The sequence below is a fragment of the Balaenoptera borealis genome, assembly GCF_965194805.1.
Source record: "Balaenoptera borealis genome assembly, chromosome: 9".
NCBI classification, from domain to species: domain Eukaryota; kingdom Metazoa; phylum Chordata; class Mammalia; order Artiodactyla; family Balaenopteridae; genus Balaenoptera; species Balaenoptera borealis.
The window spans coordinates 70538287-70560183 of record NC_138873.1 but is presented as its reverse complement, the minus strand read 5'-3'; the positions used below and the strand labels follow the sequence as shown (position 1 = coordinate 70560183).

General features: G+C 40.6%; 2 long non-coding RNA genes and 1 pseudogene across 7 annotated transcripts in view; 1 reads left to right on the top strand and 2 right to left on the bottom strand.

Moving 5' to 3' along the window:
* The window catches only part of LOC309635153, a 501613-nt gene that overhangs the window by 237740 nt on the left and 241976 nt on the right, over positions 1 to 21897 (top strand). The window lies entirely within an intron of this gene.
* LOC309635138 (large ribosomal subunit protein bL12m pseudogene) lies at positions 7656 to 8316 on the bottom strand (annotated as a pseudogene). The gene has a single exon. The product of its transcript is annotated as a large ribosomal subunit protein bL12m pseudogene (transcript).
* LOC309635162 lies at positions 15034 to 20066 on the bottom strand. The gene is made up of 2 exons (XR_014248683.1): positions 19798 to 20066; positions 15034 to 19485 (listed from the first exon to the last, which is right to left on the bottom strand). It is a non-coding gene; the product is annotated as an uncharacterized lncRNA (long non-coding RNA).

Here is a 21897-nt window from a genome sequence, read left to right as displayed (position 1 = left end):
GCTCCAATTCTAGCTACACAGCTCAATGCTGAGGGAGCTAAAAAATACTGAGGCCTGGGCGTAGCATGCTGCCCAAGCAGAATTCTGATTTAGTTGGCTTGGGACATTGTTTTTAAAAGCTCCCCAGTGGTTCTAATGCATGACCAAGGCTATGAACTACTGCAGTGATGACTTTAGATCATTTAACATGTAGTTTTCAGGAAACTATCTATAATAGCATCTATGTCCCTTTAAATGGGACAGAAATCTATTGAAAAAGATTCCAAAATCATCAGTAATCAAAGGAAGAGAAAGGGGGATGTCATAGAAAGCTAAGTTTGGTCTTATCTGTCAGTCTCTCTGTGTCTGATCTTTTAGCTTGTGAATGACCCAAGCTCTTTCTGTATTGTCTTTTTCCCTTTGGTGGTCTGCCTTCAGGACACTTCATTTTCTTTAGCTGCTTTAAAAGAAGATGGATGAAAAGTTTATTTTGTTGCTTGTTTGATTAAAAAGTTTGGCTGGACAAAATTGAAAACTATTCACGTATGATTGGGGGACAGGGGATACACTGTATTAATCTATACTATGAACAAACATGAGGGGTATGAAAGCTTTGCTATGCTTTCTTAATTTCCACTTTTCCATTTAATTTAGAATTGGAGACATAAAGTGGCAATTCTTAACCTTTTTAGAGTTAAAAAGTACCCAACAGATATTTGTGTAATATCATTACCTGTCTCACCAGCTCTGGCCTCAAGGATGTGGCATGGCACAGGTATAGTTGAAGTCAAAGGATATAAGAGGAACCCTCCTTGAGAGGTCACTGAAAATTGTTGGCACCAGTGGCTGAGATTTTTTGGTTGTTGTTCGTGTCTGGTACCATCTTCCTCACTATTTGGGCAGAAAGCTTGGCTTCAGCTCTTGTACATTTTTCCTTAATGTGCAGCTTTTTTCTACCTGACTACCTAGAAAAGGTTCTGATACTGTTTGAGTATTCTCGTTGTGGGAAGGTGCATTCTAGAGTGAAAGTCACTCTAGTACTTTTTTGTGGCAATTAACTGCCAACTAGGCTCAAGTCTTTGTTCTGGAGAAAAATTAGAGATTATCTACATTCCATTAAAAATAAAGGCTCATGTAGCAATGCTCCTTACCACTTATTTTCCGTTGTTATTTCAGGTAGCTTATACGTTACTCTGTAAACCAGCAGAACTTCATGACTTTACAGATGTAACCTTGAAAACAACCTTTGGATAAAAGTAAATGTTTGCACATAATCTTATGAGTATCCAATTGTATAATTTTTCACCAGGTTCCAATGCAAGAGAATGGTAAGAGAGTATAAAGAACTAGTTTGCAAGGAGAGTAATGTCATTTTTCTTGAATCACGTATATTACTTTAAGCTGTAGATATATCTTTATTAGCTTTCCACTTGGGGAAGCTAGAATTAAATTCCCAACAATGTAATCACAATCAGACTTACTCTCATTTGTTGTATCTAGTTTTAGCTTATAAAGGTTGGTATTACTACAAATGAAAACAAAATCTGAAGGTAGTTTGTGTCTTTTTCTATTCTTTGGGTTTTACTTTCTAGTCATAGGAAAATATAATATGGGCTACTAAAGCTGGTGAGGGCAAGAAGCAGACACAGGAACACTATGAGTGAGATAGTGCAAATTTATATGGCTTTTAGAAAGCAAAGGTTTTCGATATCTTTAAATTATTTACGCTATTTGATGCAGTGATTCTACTTTTATGAGTTTATATAAAAGAAACCACCCTAAGTAATAATTTAAAAAATGTTTCATGTGCCTATTCATCATAATGTTATTTAAATGTAAGAAAGTTAGAAGCAATCTTAATGCCCAACTATAGGGGAAAGGCTAAGTAAACTATAGGGGAAAGGCTAAGTAAACTATAGGACACCCACTGGATGAAATATTACAGTGCCATTTAAAAGAAGGAATATAGATATATAGAAAAATGTTTATGATATTATATGAAAACAGCAGAATAAAAAGAAATTGTATAAGATGTACAAGCGTAACTCGGTTAAAAAACAAAACCAAAATCTATGCATAAGTTCCTGTAAAAATACATTATACTGTTTATTTCTGAATGGTAAGATCAGGAATAATCTTTTTTTTTTTTTTTGGCTGCACTGTGTGGCATGCGGGATATTCGTTCCTTGACCTGGAATCGAACCCATCCCTCCCACAGTGGAAGCATGGAGTCTTAAGCACTGGACTGCCAGGGAATTCCCAGATCAGGAATAATCTTTAAATGTTTTTCCTATTTTATGTATATTTCCACATTTTCTAGGAAAAAGATAAATTTAAAACATTAAATATAAATAAGTAAAATGATGGGGTAACTGGTTTATGGGCTAAAGAGCTGCAGAGAAATTGAGGAAGAAGGGAGGCATCCTTTCCTTGGTGGGTGAATGCACCAGGGTGAATGCACAGGCTCCTTTGCAAATAATAAAGCCCGCGTATATTTCTCGGTTTCCCAGTCTTTGTGAGCCATTGGATTGTTCAACTGTGATTTTAAAATTTGTTTTAACCAGAGACTTTTTGTTTAGAAGAAATGTCATATAGAAGCACAACAGATGGAAGCAGAGCTGCTTTGATTGAAGTGAGAGAGAGCAGGAGGGCTGTTTACCCCACATCCTTCCCAGATCTCTTGCTGACAAGAGAGAGGAAGCTGGGGAATCCCTAAACTACTCACAGTATTTTGAAGACACCTTAATAAATATAATTTTTGAGTGACTTTAAAGTGTAAACCCCTTATACATGTTCTCTCTATTACTTACAGAAATGCTGAGTTAGGCATTATTAGGTCCAATTTACAGATGGGAGAACTGAGCCTTATAGGAGTGACATGAGTTGCTGGAGGTCACACATCTCAATACCTGGAATTTGAGCCAGTGGCAGTCTGATTCCAAAATCTATGCTTTTTACCACTATGTCATGCTGCCTTTCATGGGCTTATAGAACAACACAGAAACTACTCTATGTTCACAATACATTATCCTGGGAAATAGCAGAAATCAGAAAGGAATTTGATCACTGACGAGATGTGCCTAATTTTCTTCCTTCCTTGTCTTCCTGTTGCAATACTCATGAAACGCGGAAAGATGAGAAAATCTAGCTGTGATGGAGACTGAATATGTGATTGATAATCTGTTGGGCTGCGAGCAGTACTTCCACCACCAGAAGCAGATCAGGGGTGCAGTGGTAGAAGTCAGATGGTAGGGTGTTTTTGGTATTCCTGCCTCAAAGATACAGTGTCTCCATAGGCTAATGGAAAGAAGTTACCCCTTCTTACAAATGAGTTGCTTTTTAAGTCCCAGGGCCATTCCACACTTTTCCCTCCCTGCTTTCCTCTGCTCGTCCTACATTTCTTTGGAACCCTCAGCCTAATAATGCAGTTTGGTCAATGGGGAAGCAGAAGACATTGCAGTTGGGATGAAGGCCAGCACTAGGCAGAGATGAGAGTTGAAAGCACTCTGGGGGTTCTTTGTCCTGCACTGTTGGTATAAGAAGAAAATGAAAGCTTATTCTGGGATTCTACCAACAAGCAGACAACAGTGGGCACCAAGGAGAAGCTCCCCACCTGTTTGTTAGCAAACAACCGGCTCCGGGAGATTTCTCCTTGTTTAAGGCTGAAAAAACTAGATCTCTCCCTTTTGTCCTCCAATCACCCCCAAAGAAACCCAAATAGGAGTTAAAAATATCATTTATATTTTAAGTCACTTGAAGATGAATATAAATAAGGAAATTGTGGTTCACATGGCAAAAGACAAAATAAAATATAGTAAGAAAAATAAAATAAGCTCATATAATTGATATCAGATTATTAATTTTGATAATTGATATGAATGAGTTAAAACCCCCATCGAAAATACAAAGACTCTCAGATTGGGTCAAAACACAAAATCAAACTATACTCTGTAGAAATTTGAAAAGAAAGGTGCCCAGTAAGGGCAGGGGCTGCCAAGGAGACTCCATTCTCTGGATTATCAGAAGACCTCAAACGTGCAGGCTAAGAAACTCCTGAATATGCTATTTATTGCATCCCAGTTCTAACTAATGGAATCTGCCTCATGTGAACAAAGCTCTTCATACCAATTTATTAATTTACAACGTGAATATCAACCAAATAGTCTGTCAGGACTCTCATACAGGTCTAACCCACACTCACTCTCCCTTCCTTAGCTAACATATACTGAGGGGTACCTATAGCCAGACTCCATTTGATCCTCAAAAAAAACTCCACAAAATAGGTATGGTGAGTATCTCCATTTTACAGATGAGAAGCAAAGGAACACAACATTTATGTGAGTTACCCAAAGTCACAAAATGACAAGGTAGGTGGCAGGCAGCTTGGTGATAATGAAATCAGAGCAGGTGGAGATAGTTAAACCGTTCCAATGTTTAATGGCATCAAGGTCTCAAAGCCTTGTGTTGTCCATCTCCAAAGCAGACATCCTGTAGTTGGCCTGACTGGGCCTTGCTCTCTAGACAAAGACTGGATGCGATCGTCAATACTGTCTCCCTCTTCCCCAATCACTTGTGACTGACATATTCTTAAGACAAGTTAGTACCTTCGATCAGGTATTGGGAACATCATACAGGCCTGGATGCATGCCTTCTTTTTAAGGCGACTTTGCTATCCCTGCTCTGCATGTAGGTACTGATTTATGGTTTAACTCGCAAAAGGCAATCTCATTTCTCTCATTTCAGTCTCTTAATAATGGGCCTACACTGAGCTGGAGAGAGGTCTCTAAAAATGCACCAGAGGGCTCTGTCCTTGACCAAATAATGGTGGAGTATTTTACTGAACAACTTCAGTGAGAACGTAGAGAGACTATTGATCAGATTTGTGGATGACATAATTTGGAACAAAAGGTAATACATTGGCTACTAAAACCAGAACCCCCAAAGATCTTAGTAGCCTGGGACAATGGCACAGATTTATTTATTCAAGCATTTGTTTGGTTTGTTTGTTTTTTTTTTTTTTAAGTAGAGGGAAGGATTTATTTATTTATTTATTTATTTATTTTTGGCTGTGTTGGGTCTTTGTTTCGTGCGAGGGCTTTCTCTAGTTGCGGCAAGCGGGGGCCACTCTTCATTGCGGTGCGCGGGCCTTTCACTATCGCGGCCTCTCTTGTTGCGGGGCACAGGCTCCAGACGTGCAGGCTCAGTAGTTGTGGCTCACGGGCCTAGTTGCTCCACAGCATGTGGGATCTTCCCAGACCAGGGCTCGAACCCGTGTCCCCTGCATTGGCAGGCAGATTCTCAACCACTGCACCACCAGGGAAGCCCAAGCATTTGTTTAAAAAAAAAATGTATTGGGTGTTTATTATATGCCAGGAATTAAAGGGGAATTCAGTAGTAAATTAGACAGGGACGGTAACTTTATAGATTTATGGGTATTTCAGAAAAGATGAAATTTAATAAGAATAAACATAAAAGCTTTTACTTAGGTCTAAGAAAGGACAAAGCAGAACAAACCGATGACTTACCTGTCTCCAGTAGAACAAAAGCCTAATGGTAGAGCTGTGACTTAAAAGCTGTGCCCGGAATAAGATTTTTAGTTGACATTAAGCTGTATACAAGTCAATAGTGGGAGATGGTATAAAAAAGCTAATATACTCTAGTTAGAATAATAGAAATATGATGTGTCAAGGAGGTTTCATTGTCATTACTGCCCATGATGACCAGATCATGCCTGAAGCATTATCTTAACTTCCTTTGTAGCACACTTTAACATTGACACATTTAATGAGGTCCTGAAGACAGCAAAAAAACATGGTGAAGGAATGTGATGAACCTATTTGTAGGGCAGGAGTAGAGACGCAGACGTAGAGAACGGACATGCGGACACAGAGGGGGAAGGGGAGGGTGGGATGAACTGGGATATTAAGATTGACATATATACACTACTGTGTGTAAAATAGATAGCTAGTGGGAACCTGCTGTATAGCACAGGGAGCTCAGCTTGGTGCTCTGTGACAACCTAGATGGGTGGGATGGGGGTGGGTGGGAGGGAGGTCCAAGAGGGAGGGGTATATGTTTACATAGAGCTGATTCACTTTGGTGTACAGCAGAAACGAACACAACATTGTAAAGCAATTATACTCCAATTAAAAAAAATGGTGATGGACGCTCTAGAGCACACTACAAAAAGAAACTGGCATGTTCATCCATGAGAAGAGACATTTGCAGGTGACACGATGGTGATTTTCAAAAATGTGAAAGGCTGGAAGAGAAAGTAGATTTGCTCTCCATGACTGTCTGGTCCTCTGTGGAGAAGGAGTAGGTTATTGGGCAGCCAGGGCCAGCATCTATGCCTGAGCCATTGAACAGGGTAAGGACCTGCGGTGGCTAAATCTCTTTTCTTTTCAGACTTGTATGGGGAAAAGAAATAAAAGCCTCAGGAAACCATGTTTTACTGGCATTTTTGGAGAGTATATCCAAGAGAATAGCTTGACATTAGTGTTCCATCTCATTTCCAGACTAGCAAATCGCAGACTGTACAGTTTGGGTTTACTGTGGAGCAGCTGGGTTCCTATGTGATAAACTGCTATATAATCCACAGATTATCATTTTGGTTGGCTCACTTGAACAATTTATATTTCCCTCTGGTGTAATGACAAGTCAGGCATCTTGACAATTCCTTTCACTCAGTATGCCATGAAAATTGGGCATTAGGATCTTTAATTTTGGCTTTCATAAATGAGGAGGGATGGCTTGAGAGGACATTTTGTGCTTTCAGCCTAGAATTAAATGCCAATTAGGGTGATCTCAGAAGAACTGCTGTGCTAACCGTGGAAGTAAAATGATCCTACAGGAATGGAGCAATTAATTGTTCAACATTTGCTCTCCATGCCCAGCATTCTCTACCCAATCAGACTCTAATCTGGTAAAAATAAATATTATGAGTGACAGACAAAAACTTTATCCCCATTTTTCTCTTTCCTGTAAAATATAAAACGAGACTACTTCTTACACAAAATAAACTTGAATATATGAAAAGACAAATTATGCCGTGCCCATCTTCTACAGAAATCCAGTTGTAAAAAGCCTTCCACATATTGGACTTTGTTAAACAATTTCTTTAAATGTCACACAGTTCTTCATGTGGGTAAGGTTTAAGAACTAAGAACTTCAAGTTAATTATTTAGGGTGTGTTTGTCAACACGAACAAGTTACAGTTCCTAACAGTTATTTTCATTTCTAATAATAATAAATAATATTTCTAGATGCAGTGTTACATTTCAGAAATGAGATCTGGACAGGAGTATTCCTAAATCTGGCAATACTGAATCAAATAATTATAGAGTCAGTTGCAATAATAGCAATAACAATTATTAATGCTATTCAGGGCTAGGTAATGATGACATATTTATATGGGGTTTCTTACTTTCCAAAATTTATTATCTCATCTGATCCTATAAAGATTACCCCTTGAGATTTGTTTTTTATTATCATTATTACACTTTACTTATGAGGCAGCTAAGATTCGGAAAGGTTATACAACATGTTCAAGGTAGGCCTAGAAACTTGCACAGGTGGAATGTAACTCAGAGCTCCAAATTCCAAATTCCAGATTCTATGTTTATGCTATTTTGCCAGGCTGCAACAAAACATATATATATATATATATATATATATTTTGCCTGGACAATGCATTTTTCCCAGCGGCCATAGCGGGGCATGTACACTTTTGGTAGTTTCTAGAGTCCTCCCTGGGGCTGCACGGGCCGTGGCTGTCCCTCCCTCCCCATCTCAGCAGGTCCATCCACACCTGTCCCAGAACGGAGTTGGCCATGTGGTGCGGGTGCCCAGTTCTGCTCCGAGGCCACTCCGTCCGCTGAGCCTGGGTGCTTCGCGAGGAGCAGGTAGAGCCCCACTCGGGGCCCGGGACCCCTGTCCACAGTCCTCTGGGCGGCTACTCCAGAACCGCGGTGCCGCCCACTGCCTCTAGGGCTTCCTTGATCTTCTCGGCCTCGGCCTTGGCCACGTTGGCTTTGATTTCCTGAGGCAGGGATTCCACCAGCTTCTTTGCCTGGACGAGGTTGATGCCCTGGACGAAGTTCTTGATTTCCTTGATCAGCTTCACCTTGTCCACGGGTTTTGCCTCTGTCAGGCGGACGGTGAAATGCGTCCGTTCTTTTTGTTTGGGGATGTCTTCTTCTGCTGCCTCGGGGGCTGTTGCGGCAGGGGCAGCACCAGGCACCATGCCACCCATCGGCATGAACCCCACATCCTGGATCTTCAACGTTTTCTGGCGGGGCGGAGGGCGACAGCTCGAAGCCTAAGACACGGCCCCCATAGGAGGCTTGTGGCCGCAGGCAGCATCGCTCCAAAAGGGAGAAGGTCACACGCGGCTCCCAATAGGAGGGACGCTCTAGCTGCCCGGACCGCCGAGCACGCGCTGGGGAAGCAACAAAGCATATCTTGAAGGAAGAGTTCAGATTGCTGAGGCCCCTGAGAGGAACATTACCAGTATTAGCTCTCACTGGGAAAAATTCCATAAAAAGAGATCAAGGAACCATAGAGCATAGAAGACACTAACAATGGTGATGCTTGAAGAAGTGGAAGAATCTGTTTTCATCACTACGAAAAGGAAGGCTACATTCTGTTGTTAAGAATCTCATAAACTGCACTTTTAGGGAGAGGCTGAGATTACAGATCTTGAAACTCTGAAAAACACTGGGATATTGTAAGACTCTGAATGACTGGCCCAAACGATATAGGAGGGGGAGTGTCATTTGGTTGCTGAGTTTGGAAGGAAAAACTAGACGAATGAATCCAGACCCTTCCTCTCTTTTCTTCTTCTTGGGAGTTGGCCTCCTCACAAAGCTATGTCCTGATCTGCTCCTCCAGACTGCAAGTTTTACAGATATGGCACCAGTCGTGGAGATTTACAGATGCCTACATCATACATGGGTTTTACAGATGCAGGTATCATGCATGGAGTTTTATGAATGCAAGTGCCGTACTTGGAGACCCCTGGCAACAGGTATGCAGTTCTGTCTAATTCTGAGGCTTGCCCTACAGGTGGAAACCACATTCTTCAATATCGCCTGTTCCAGTAATAAAGGTAATATCTTACCCTTCTTCCCATCTGCCTTATACTTTCATTTTATATCTCAATTGGTGAAAAGCTTAGGGAATGGAGTTGATGTCGATTGGGACCCTTTAATTCCCACACTTAGGTTAACTATTAGGGGGGGAATTTCCCTGAGCTTTGCTCTCTTCTGTGATTATAGGTGTTCTCAACCACAGTCAGAAATTACTTTAAGAAGTGCTGTACTTTAGTGTTTAAGAGCATGGACTCTGGAACCAGTACGTATTTCCAATTATCTGTAAAATGGGAATAATAATAGTGCCTGTCTCATAGAGTTGGAATGTGTAACTCCAGAACATAGTAAGCACCCAACAAATGTTAAGAGTCATTTGATAAATCCATGTCAGTGCCAGGAGATGGACTGGGTGGAAGTAATGGGCTTGTGGTGGGCTTTTTCTTTCTTGAAACACCCCCAAAGGTACAACAATATCAATAGCTTTGGATATAATTGGCTGCTTATTATTTAATGCTGTGGTTAAAGTCAATTGTGTTTCAAATCAATCTTTGTTATTCATGTTTCATGTTCTTTTCTTCCATTTTTTTTTTTTTTTTTTTTTTGCTTCTAAACCAAGTGTTTCTTATTTTCAAATACTAACTTTATACCTGCTCAAATGGTTATGGCTTATTTCTCAATCACTTCTAAACACCCACTTTATATGTACTTGAAAGGAAGTCTTTGGGTAAAGCTTTTTGTGGAATTGCAAGGGTAATAGGACAAATTAAGGAGCTGTTCATATGCTGTTCAAAGGGATTGAGGAATCTTCATTGACAGAAATTCAAGATTTTGAGAAAAAAGAATGTTCATGATGGTTATTTAGTTCCAAAAGAATAATGAAATGAAAACCTGCATAATTTAACAGAATTCAGGAGGACATTTTTTTCCTTTATAAAACATATGACAGCTGACAGCGAAGACACAAATCCTTTCTGTCTGATGTTTGAAATTATCTAAAATGAGAGAAACAAAGCAGTTAAATATGCTTGTTAAGGGCAGACAGGACCTCATTGGTGGACTATGAGATGACAAATTTTGGTGGGAGACTACACCAAGAACTCTGACTCCAGAGAAAAGAAGTTGTGTTCTTTAAGAAGTCAGGCCTCAGGTCATTCTCCAGAGTGGTTAATGATACAGCTGAGACAGAAACTAGAAAGTCTCTATGGGAGCCCTCAACGCTTCAACTTTTCCTGGCTCACAAAAACCAATTGAGGGATGGACAAACATTTTAATGATCTAAACAGTGAAACCAGTTTTTATGCCTTACACTTGACCTTGTTTAACTGTTTGAAATTTATCTCTTACAGAAGAAACCATCATACAGGCTAGGAAAACCTACAGGCAGCTCAAGTTAACTAAGTTACCCATCACTCATTCTTGATCTTGAAGTTGAAAACGGTAGCAGGAAGATAGTACCTAGGAATTTATTCCTGTTTCTTTTATCTTTGCCTCTTGATCCAGTTTCTAATTTTCTGACTGCATATTCTCCATGCATATAATCTATGTGAGTAGGATAAATGAAGACTGTTGAAAACTCACCAAATAATTCAGCGTAATAAAGAATTAAGAAGTCTGAATGGTTTGGCCTGACAGTGTGAGGAGTTCCACTGACCTGCTCTCCAGTGTGAAACTGGTGAAAATAATTTTAAAAAAGCTACCCATTTAAAGTCCTTGCAAATATTCTTAATGGCATGCAGCAAATGAAAAAAATATTTATTCAAGAAAATCTACTAAAACTTGGTAAGAATAGTGAAAGTCTGTATTATTTAAATCAAGACTCACACCCATCTCCCCTCTCTTGCTCAGTGAGACAGAAACTCCACGCCAGACTGGTGCAGCCGAGAACACAGAGGTCCCTCCCCGCAGCTCCTGGTCAGAGAGCTATCCTCTTGTAGGGGCAGGACTTCAGCATTTGCCACCCTGCCCCTCTCTACCTGTTGCTGATAAGTTCTGGGTGAATTTTGCCGAGAATTGCAGACTCCCTTCTTCCCATCCCACTTGTGAGATGGAGGACATACCCTGAGCAAGACACTGTTGAAGATGGTGGGGTTTTGATTGCCATTCCCCAAATTTGTATTATCTAAAATGACCAGTTTCTAATAAAAAATTATGAGACATGCAAGGAGACAGAAAGTTTGATCCATATACTGGAAAAAAGCAGGCAACCGAAACTGCCTGTGAGAGTGACCAGATGTTGGATTTAACGAAGACTTCAAAGTAACCACTATAAATATATTCAAAGAATGAAAGGAAACCATGATTAAAAAAGTAAAGGAAAGTATGAAGGTAATGTCACATCAAATAGAGAATATCAATAAAGAGAAATAATTATAAGAAAGAGCCAAATGCTAGAAATTTTGATTTATTCCACTCAGATTTTATCATTGGGGTTTACAAATAGTAGGAGATCAATGTAAATGAATTTATTCACTGCTTTGCTAATGCATACGCTTTGATCACCAATATCCATATGGATGGGTTCTCTTAGAAATGGTGACACTAAGTAATACTGATGTCTGCCTCAGATACAAATGTCACAGATACAACTGGAAACAATATTTTACCTGTGATTATGCTTCACAGTACCAGACATTATCGACTAAACTACATGCCTGACACATGATATGTGTTCAATAACTGCTTCCCCTTTTCCTTTCTCCCTCCCTCTTAATGAAGACTAAAAGGGCACTGACTGCCTTTTTGCATAACCTTGAAAAATAGTTAGCAAATAATATATATTTATTGTAGAAAAATTAGAAAAAGAGGGCTTTCAGATTGTGATAAGGTGAGTTTCTGGCTTTCTTTCCCCAAAGTGTGCATCAGAGAAACTATAGAATTGATAAGGAAGCAGAGATCTGGGGAATGAAGCAGGAAGGCAGAGAAACCTTGTGGCGGAGTAAGAGTGGGGCCAGTCTGGGGTTGAGGGCAGCTGCAGCAGCAGAGGGAGCTGGGTGGGAGATAGATAGCCTCATGCTTCTGTCCCGGAGGGTCCTCATCTCCCCAGGGCCACTGCAACCAGAACGGACAGCAACAACACAGGCCACCCAGGGGCTACTGATGGATAATCCAAGGCACAAGAAAGCCCTGCTAAGTGTAAGAAGCCGATGGAAATGGTGTGGGTGCCTGGCTATTCTTAGGCAGCAGTGCACTCCCCCTCCAAATCTGCAGGGAGCCAGTTTCCTCCAAGTGGGACTTCTTTCAAAGAATTAAAGTGAATTCCTGGAGAGAGTAGTCTGATGGGGAGTGATGCAAATAAGAGGGCTCATTCTTCCTCTGTCTTTAAACTTACAGGAAGGGACCCAAACGAACACCTGATCTTTGCCTTCCCTATATCATATTATCTGATAGAGGAGTTGATACCTTTCAGGAACCACAAGCTCACCAGCCCAAATAACTGGACACCCGTGAGGTAGAATCATGTAAAAGTAAGACCACAAATGGATCAATATATGCTACACGGACACAGCGGTCCAAACAATTAAAATAAATCTAACAAATATCCTCAGAGAGATATGGGGATACACTAATAATCAGAAACAAGACCAGTAACAAGAAGTCATAAAAAGGTCCCACTAGGGATGAAAATGGAAGAGCTGAAATAAAGAACACATGGAAGAAATAAGTAGCAGGTTAGATATGACTAAGGAAGATACTAGTAACCTGGAAGGTGTGATTGAGGAATTCATTTTGAAGAGAACTAGAAAGGATAAAGAGATAAAAATCATAAGTAATAAAAACAACAGACATGGAGGAAAGAAGTAGAAATGCCAACATCTGGAAAATAGGAGTCCCAGAAGAAAAAAATATGGAGGAGGGGAAATATTTGAGGAAATAATGACAATCAATGTCCCCAAATTGAAGAAATATATTTCAGATTGAATGTGCCCAATGAATGGGTAAGAGAGTAGGGAAGAGAAAATCTACGCCTTGATAAGTTAAAGTGAAATTTGGTAAACCACAGATTATAGGAGAATTCTAAATGTTTCCAGGTAGGAAGAGGAGAGTAGCTATTAAGGAAAAAATAAGATTATGACCGACCTCAGGGAGAGAGAAATAAGGCAGTGACTGGTAGAGATAAAGGGAACACGCTCCAAGCAGTGTGAGGCTGGGGACCCCATGCTGCAGCTGCCGGGAATGGTCTCAGGAATATCAGGCCAATTGCTATTGGAGGGCAATTTTATGCGTTATTGGGCTTGGAATAGTGTACACCACTTACACAGCCTTTCAGAGTTTACAGTGTACTTCTACATCCTTAATCTCATGACTAGACTGGTCCATAATGTTGCTTTAAGTACAACAAGGCATGTGTAACTAAGTAACATCACACCCTTATACTCAATTATATGTGCAGATATTATTAGTTAATTTGTTTTAGGTTTTAGTGATCTTTCTATTAAAAGAAATGTGCAGCTGTGCTTAATAAGAGCTAAATTCTGGTATGTACATTTCACACAATTTTTCGTAGTTTAGGAAATAGGTCATCAAATCATTTAAGCAAATCCCAGATTATTGGAACAGACAGAACAATGTTACTTTTTAAAGTGAATGTTGAAAATATATTAACAACTGCTTTTTTTGGCTGTTTGGGCATTTTATAAGCTTTAACACAATTTCCCTAATCTCTTCTTCCTGGTTGTGAGAGACTATAGTTGTTTTCTTCTAACTAATTAAAAAAACAGTCCCCAAATGTAAACTTCTCTCAAGAAACCGCTAAACTGTTTTCCAAAATACTTTCCATTTTCCATTTTACTTAGTGTATTAGTCTGGGTTCTCCACAGAAACAGAACAGATAGGATGTATGTGTGTGTGTGTGTGTGTATGTGTAAGGATTGATCCATTTGTGGTCTTACACACACACACACGGAGAGATTTGTTAGAAGATATTGGTGATTACGGAGTCTGAGAAATCCCAAGATCTGCAGTAGGCAAGTTGGAAACCCAGGAGAAGTGATATATGGTTCCAGTCAAACCCCAAAGGCTTGGGAACCAGGAGAGCCAAAGGTGTCAGTTCCAGTTCAAATGCCAACAGGCTTGAAACCCAAGAAGAGCTGACGTTTTCATTTGAGTCCAAAGGCAGGAGAAGACCAATGTCTCAGCTCAGTCAGGCAGCTCTTATTCGAGGGAGGATCAGCTTCTTTTGTTCTATTCATGCCTTCAACTGATTGAATGAGGGCCCTCACATTAGGGAGGGCAGTCTTATGCAGTCTGCCAACTGAAGTGTTAATCTCATCCAAACCCCCCTCATCACAGACACACCCAGAATAATGTTTGGACCAAATACCTGGGCATTCCGTGGCCCTGTCAAGTTGACACATAAAATCAATCACCACATACAGTATCAACAATAATACGAGAATTGCAATTGCTTTACTCTAAGACTTGGTAATGTCACTGTTTTTACTTTTAACCATTCTGGTGGGTATGTAGTGGTATCTCATTGAGGTTTTCATTAGCATTTTTCTGGGGACCACTGATGTTGAGCATGTTTTCATGTACTTATTGGCCATTCATATACTTTCATTTGTGAAGTATCTGTTCAAATCTTTTGTTCATTTCTATTAGGTTGTAGTCTTCTTTTTAATGAGTTGTAAGAGTTCTTTATATTTTCTGAATTCAAGACCTTTGTCAGACATGCACATTGTGAATACATTCTCACAGTCTGTGGTTTGCTGTGCCTATATACGTGTCTGTGTGTGTGTATGTTTCTAAATATTAGCATATATGTGTATCTATAAATGTATGCGTGTATGTGTGTATGTGTTTCTATAGTTCTTTTTTTTTTGAATTTAATTTTATTTATTTTTTATACAGCAGGTTCTTATTAGTCATCAATTTTATACACATCAGTGTATACATGTCAATCCCAATCGCCCAATTCAGCACACCACCATATAGTTCTTTTTCTTTAAAATTAATTAATTAGTTAATTTATTTATTTATTTTTGGCTGTGTTGGGTCTTCGTTTCTGTGCGAGGGCTTTCTCCAGTTGCGGCGAGCGGGGGCCACACTTCATCGCGGTGTGCGGGCCTCTCACTGTCGTGGCCTCTCCCGTTGCGGAGCACAGGCTGCAGACGTGCAGGCTCAGTAGTTGTGGTTCACGGGCCTAGTTGCTCCGCGGCATGTGGGATCTTCCCAGACCAGGGCTCGAACCCCTGTCCCCTGCATTGGCAGGCAGATTCTCAACCACTGCGCCACCAGGGAAGCCGCCCACCATATAGTTCTTATTCTATCACTTTAGTGGCATTTTGGGAGATGGCAGTGAATAAATGCATATGTTTATCTGACATATTTTGTTCCAGTCTATAATTGATTCTTCATCTGTGCTCTTTAAGTGCTCTTTACGCTCTGTTTAGAACAGGGGTCCCCAACCCCCAGGTGGAAGACCTCTATGGTCCGCGGTCTGTTAGGAACCGGGCCGCACAGCAGGAGGTGAGCAGCGGGGCAAGCGAGCGAAGCTTCATCTGTATTTACAGCCGCTCCCCATTGCTCACATTACCTCCTGAACCATACCCCCTGCCCCCTGTCAGTAGAAAAATTGTCTTCCGTGAAACCGGTCCCTGGTGCCAAAAAGGTTGGGAACCGCTGGTTTAGAGCATATGTCACATTACATTACAGTGATTTACATGTTTGCTGGGCTCTGGGCTCCTTAAGGGTAAGATTGTGTCTTCATCTTTGTATTCCCAGTGACTAGCATAGACCCTGGCAGTTATTATGCAATTCAGTAAATTGAAACATGGACACTCCTTATCTTGGGAGAAGCTGGGGTTGTGATGGTTCCCTCTAGGACTCTTTTCTCTCCCTTTGTCATTGAACTAGTGTATATTTTTTGGAAACTTCCATTGGAAATATAAAGTGTGGAAAGTCTTTGTATTTTACAAATTTCTCTAATTAAATGACAATGGGCTTTAAATTAGAGCAGCAGTCTGCAAACTGTCTGTAAAGGGATGGAGAATAAATATTTTCTGCTTTTTGGGCCATACAGTCTCTGTCACAACTCTGCAACTCTGCTGTTGTAGAGCAGCCAGAGACGATACAGAAATGAAGGAATAGGGGTGGCTGTGTTCGAATAAAACCTTATTTACAAAACAGGCAGCATGCTGAATTTGGCCCGCAGACTGCAGTTTACTGACCCCCAAACCAGAGGAACCTTGGGTGTATTTAGGCATGAATGCTACTTTAGGTGTTTTTACCTCCAGCGGGTACTTGGTTTAACTACTTTTCCAATCCTATGTGCAGTGGTAGGAATATATTTTCCCTGTATGTTTTGTGATGTTTCGTCTGGTCACGAGAATGTGCCTCTTAGATCTCCAACTGTAGACAGCGTTATCAACCAATGGCCCTGGATGCTGCCCTCTGAAATCCACCCCCACGTTGCCTCCAGTGGGCTGATCCCAGACAGGGACTGAGCACAGCAGAGGTAGCAGAGCAAGATTGTACCCTGGAGATGTGGGACTCTACTGACTGGTGAACTTGCCTTAAGAACCTCTCGGACAGCCTTGCTGAACTTCCTTAAATTGCACTGCACTGTAAGATGCTTCCAATTAACCTTATTTCCAATCATCTCCATTTCACCTACATTGCAGTTTGATGACTCTGGCTCCCTTTCCAGCTGCATCTCCATTTTATCTCACCGGTATGTTCCTGAACTTGGCATCGGCCTTTTGGAGCACCTGGACCAACATAAACTGTTTATTTTGTACTTTGCAGACTCAATTATCAAGAAATGGTTTGATATCTGTTATAACTTCATAAAGAGAATATAAAAGAAAGCAAGGGTGGAGAAGGAATGTAAAAAACAATACAGTCTTTAAAGATGAAAAGTGGATTGGGTAGAGCAGAGGGCATTTCCACCTAAGTGTCTGCCAATAGGGTTTATGAAGACAAGCAAGTTGCCACTAGACACAGACTCCAAGAAAGACTGAGACTTGGGTGTGAGTGGAAGGCAAGATTGAAGTTCAGATCCGAGGAAATAATACCCCAAAGTCTCTGGCCACAGGAAACACCAGGCACAGTAGAGGCTGGGGGTGAGGTGATGAACTCAGGGGGGTAGAGGGAGGGTCTGTACACTGAGTGGTTAGACTTCCAGTCTCCCGTTCTTTGCTTTATTTCCAGATCACTGGCTGCCAAGCATTAACCTGAAGACTAGGTAAAGCAAGAGAACTTTCTTAGTCCTAGAAGGATACTAATATTTGAAGATTATTCAGTTGAAGTCTGGTTTGGTGCCCTTCACTCCAAAGACATTCAAAAGCTCTGTCCATGTACCTAAAGTTTCCAATCCACTTTTCCATGCCTTAATTGGACCTAAGACTTGACAGGCAAGAATCATTCAATGTTTTAGGAAAGCTTTCCACATGAAAGGCAAAGACAAAAGCAACTAATTATATAACTAAACAGGAAATCATAGGAAACAGAGAAATTAGAGAGCAGAAGAAAGAGAAGATAAAAGAGAAGATATTGCGTGAAACAAGAACAAGATGATACGGAAAAGGAATAATCAGAATATAAGAGAAAGCCCTTGAGATTTAATAATATGATCTTCTCCCCCACCAAAAACAAGCAAATAAATAAATAATTCAAAAGAAGGAGTGGCAGATAATGTTAAGGAAATTACTCAGAAAATAAAATGAAAAGAAAGATGATCAGGTGTTTGAGTATCAGACTAATTGGAATTTTGGAAAGAAAGAGCAGGTAAAATTATGGGTAGGGAATTATCTATGAAGTGACATAAGACATTTCCAATAATAGAAAGCCTAAGTCTAACATAAAGAATAAAAAGACACTGAAACATATATCATGAAATTTCAGAACACCAAGGATAAAGAAAAGGTCCGTTAGGTACCCAAAAAAGAGAAACTAGGTCACCATGAAAGGGTTGGGAGTCAGTATGACATGGCTTTTACAACAGCAACTGTGGTTGCTAGAAGAGAGTGGAACAATGTTTCACGAAGTCATCATGCTGGAATAATCCTCCTAACACTTAAAATTGATCATGACACCCTTGCTAAAATTTTTCAGTCATTTCCCATTACAAGGTGTTAAGGTCTATGATCCTCAGAATGGTGTATCAGATCATCTACAATCTGAATCCAGGTGTGTTCCCCATGTTTCTCATTACTTGTTAAACACATGGAAAACTGAGGTTATTATAGAAGGCAAGTTATTTGTCCAATATTTCCCTGAATATCTTGTTCATCAGGTCCATATCTTTAGCCTTAATTTAAACCTGAGGAAAGACACAGTGTTATAGACCTTTTCTCATTATTCAAGGCCCAGTTCAAATGTCACCACCTCCTCCTTGAAGTCTTCCCTTCAAATTCAGTAACAGAAAAAGGATATAAGGAAGAGATCAATTAAATGAAAATAGGGTCAGCTTATAGAATTTGTGCCCCTCTCCCTATCCAAATCAGGCAGAATTAATCACTATGCCATGCTTCCATAGTGTAAAAAAAATTAAGACAACCTGATATCTAATATCATCACAATATAGTGATTGAACATGATTTTTATCTTCCTCACACAATTTTGAAGTTCTTGAAAGCATGGTCCATGTTCAGTTAGTCTTTGCATCACAGTACCTAGCTTCGTGCTTGCAGTAATTGATACTCAGTAAATATCCCTTAAATTGTAATGAACTAGTAAACATTCTAAAGTGAAAAACAAAAAAAAATAGCCACAGTAGGGCTTATAGGGCATCTCTGAAATCTTTCCCAATATGACTACTAGTATGTAGTTGCTTGGTAGATTGATATGGAAATATTCTGATCTGTGAGCACTTCATATCCTTTATTCAGTAGCCAAATGTGCTACATCAGCTAACTGGGGTGAAGGGATGTACATCTTTTCCAACAGATAGATGTACAGGGTGCTGGAGATGTGATTACATTCTCCCCTTGTGCTTCTTATTCTACGAGGAATGTTGCTGTCAGAAGGAAAATGTTCAGTAAGAGAACAAGGATGTAAGCATGAGATCAGTTAAATGAAAATAAGGTCAACTTGTGGAATTTTATAAAAATTATGTATCTTGATAAAAAACAGTGTAATTTCCTCCTGATTGGCATAGTTATAATTCAAGCATCACAGGTATCAAAGAATTTATAAAAGAATTTTGGGGCAGTGCTCTGAAATTTCAAATGATAGGAAACATGCCAACTTCTAAAATGATAATGCAGTTTCAGTTTTCTAAATCCAGAATTTAAAATAAAACCCAGGGGCTCTTTTCTTCAAGTGTTGAACAGCACCATGCTTGAAAGAAGACAGTTAATTTAAAACATTAAGGGAAAATTGATGGAGTTGTTAATAGAAAATGGAAGATTACAGCTTTTAGTGACATGTTAGACAAGCACATTTAAACAATTTAAAAGTACTTTCTCGGGGGCTTCCCTGGTGGTGCAGTGGTTGAGAGTCTGCCTGCCAATGCAGGAGACGCGTGTTCGAGCCCTGGTCTGGGAAGATCCCACATGCCGCGGAGCAGCTGGGCCCGTGAGCCACAATTACTGAGCCTGCGCGTCTGGAGCCTGTGCTCCACAACAAGTGAGGCCGCGATAATGACAGGCCCGCGCACCGCGATGAAGAGTGGCCCCCACTTGCCGCAAACTGGAGAAAGCCCTCGCACAGAAACGAAGACCCAACACAGCCATAAATAAATAAATAAATATTAAAAAAAAAAAAAAAAGTACTTTCTCCCCACAGGATCGCTTATGTCTCATTGCTGAGTTGTCAGTTGTCTTTAATTCATTCCAGCTGCTTCTGATTAGTTGTTCATCTTTTTGAAGCAATGTAGTTTTATTGTGATTAGTGAGATGTATCTTTTCTAATGCACATGAAAAACAGCTCTCAGTAGCATCCATATGATGATGTCTATCACATTTATTAATCTAAGCTACCTTTCAGAGGATGAAAGTCTGATCAAGTAGCTAGAACACCAGGGATGAGGTTTTCAAATGGCCAAACATTTGTGTGCGTGTGTGTATGTGTGTGTGTAAAGCACACTTATTTAAAGCAGGGAATAAGTGCCCCATATTTTATAAAACATATCCTGTTTTTTTTTTAAATTAATTAATTTATTTATTTTTGGCTGTGTTGGGTCTTCGTTTCTGTGCGAGGGCTTTCTCTAGTTGTGGCAAGTGGGGGCCACTCTTCATCGCGGTGTGCGGACCTCTCACTGTCGCGGGCTCTCGTTGCGGAGCACAGGCTCCAGACATGCAGGCTCAGCAGCTGTGGCTCACAGGCCCAGTAGCTCCGCGGCAAAAACATATCCTGTTTTATACAAGTACAATGTCCCCCCAAATGAAGGAAGAATAGTGCCAAATGGCTGGAGTAGACCCAGGCAAGGAGTGACGGTGGCAGGGACGCCTTATCAGCTGGAGCAAAACATGCTGGGGGCAGTGAGAATTTCAGCCTCAGGTGCCCAGGGGTTGTGATGTGTGAGCTCTAGGACTAAGTTTTACTGGGTGAATTCATCCGTATAGTCTTTACAGGACCCTTCCTGCAGGAGGTAACAGGTGGCTTCCAGGAGGTGGTTGTATTCCTGCACAGTGTGACATGGGATTTGGGAACAAAGTTGGATTGCCTCTGGAGAAGAAAGGTGGCTATGTGAGGGATTCCCAAAGCTGGTGGGAGTACCAAAAGCAACATCAGGTCATCCGAAATAGATCCGAATCGTTGTCCCAGTCTGTCAATCTTTAGTGCTACTGTCCTAGCCAAAAACTGGCATTGCACACCCGAATAACCAAAAATAGCCTCTTTCTTCCTTACAATCTATTCTCATAGTAATCAGAGGGATATTCTTAAAAACAAATAAAATTATGTCACTTCCCTGCTTAAAATCTTCCAGTGCCTTCCCACTTCATGAAGAATAAAATCCAAATTCCTTGTGATGGCCTTCGAGACCCCAAGTGGCCTGGCCGCGGATACCTCTCCAACATCATCCGCCACTCTCTTCTCTGGATACAATGATTTTCTTATGGTTCCTTCCTAGAGCTTTGGAATGTGTTGTTCCCTCTGCCTGGAATATGCTTCCTGCAAGCTTTCCTATATTTGAATCCTTCCTCCTTCTTGTCCTTTAGGGCTTAGGTCAAATATCTTTATCTTATCTAAATTACACACCCCATCTCTCTCCATCACATCACCTTTCTAATTTTTTTCATAGCATACACATTTGCTATTATATTATCTATCTATCGATCTATCTATCTATCTTAGTTGCCATTTAGTGTCTGTCTCCCTATGCCACCCATTAAAGTGTAAATTTTACTAAGGTTGTAGAATTAACTGTGAAACTATCCTTAGGTTCCAAACACTGCCAACCTTATGGTGGACACTCAGTAATAATCATTAAGTTGACTGTATGGGATATTTCACAGGATAATACATGTCTTCTGTGGATGTCTGACTACTCCCGAAGAGTCCCAATCATACTCAGTAATTTCACAAAAGGAGCAGCCCCTGGACCCCCTCCTCAGGTCAGTCTGACTTAGCAATATCTCTGCCTCTGTCTCTGTCTCTGTCTCTAGCTCTAGATCCCTAGCTGTCTCGTTTAGACTGCAGTTATCACACGACCCACACTCTGTGGGTGGAAATGTTGCCCTTTCCCTGATCAGATCAGGCTGACCCAATGCTCTTGATAACTCACAAGTTGCTAGACCAAGTCCACCTGCTTATCCCCCTTCATGGTCAGGGTGAGAGCAGTATTCATCTGGAGTGGGAGAGTCTTTGCCCTTTTTGTCCCCTGGGCTAGACTGACCCCTTTGCTTCCTGCTGGCTCTAGAGGGGCAGGCAGGTGAGTCTA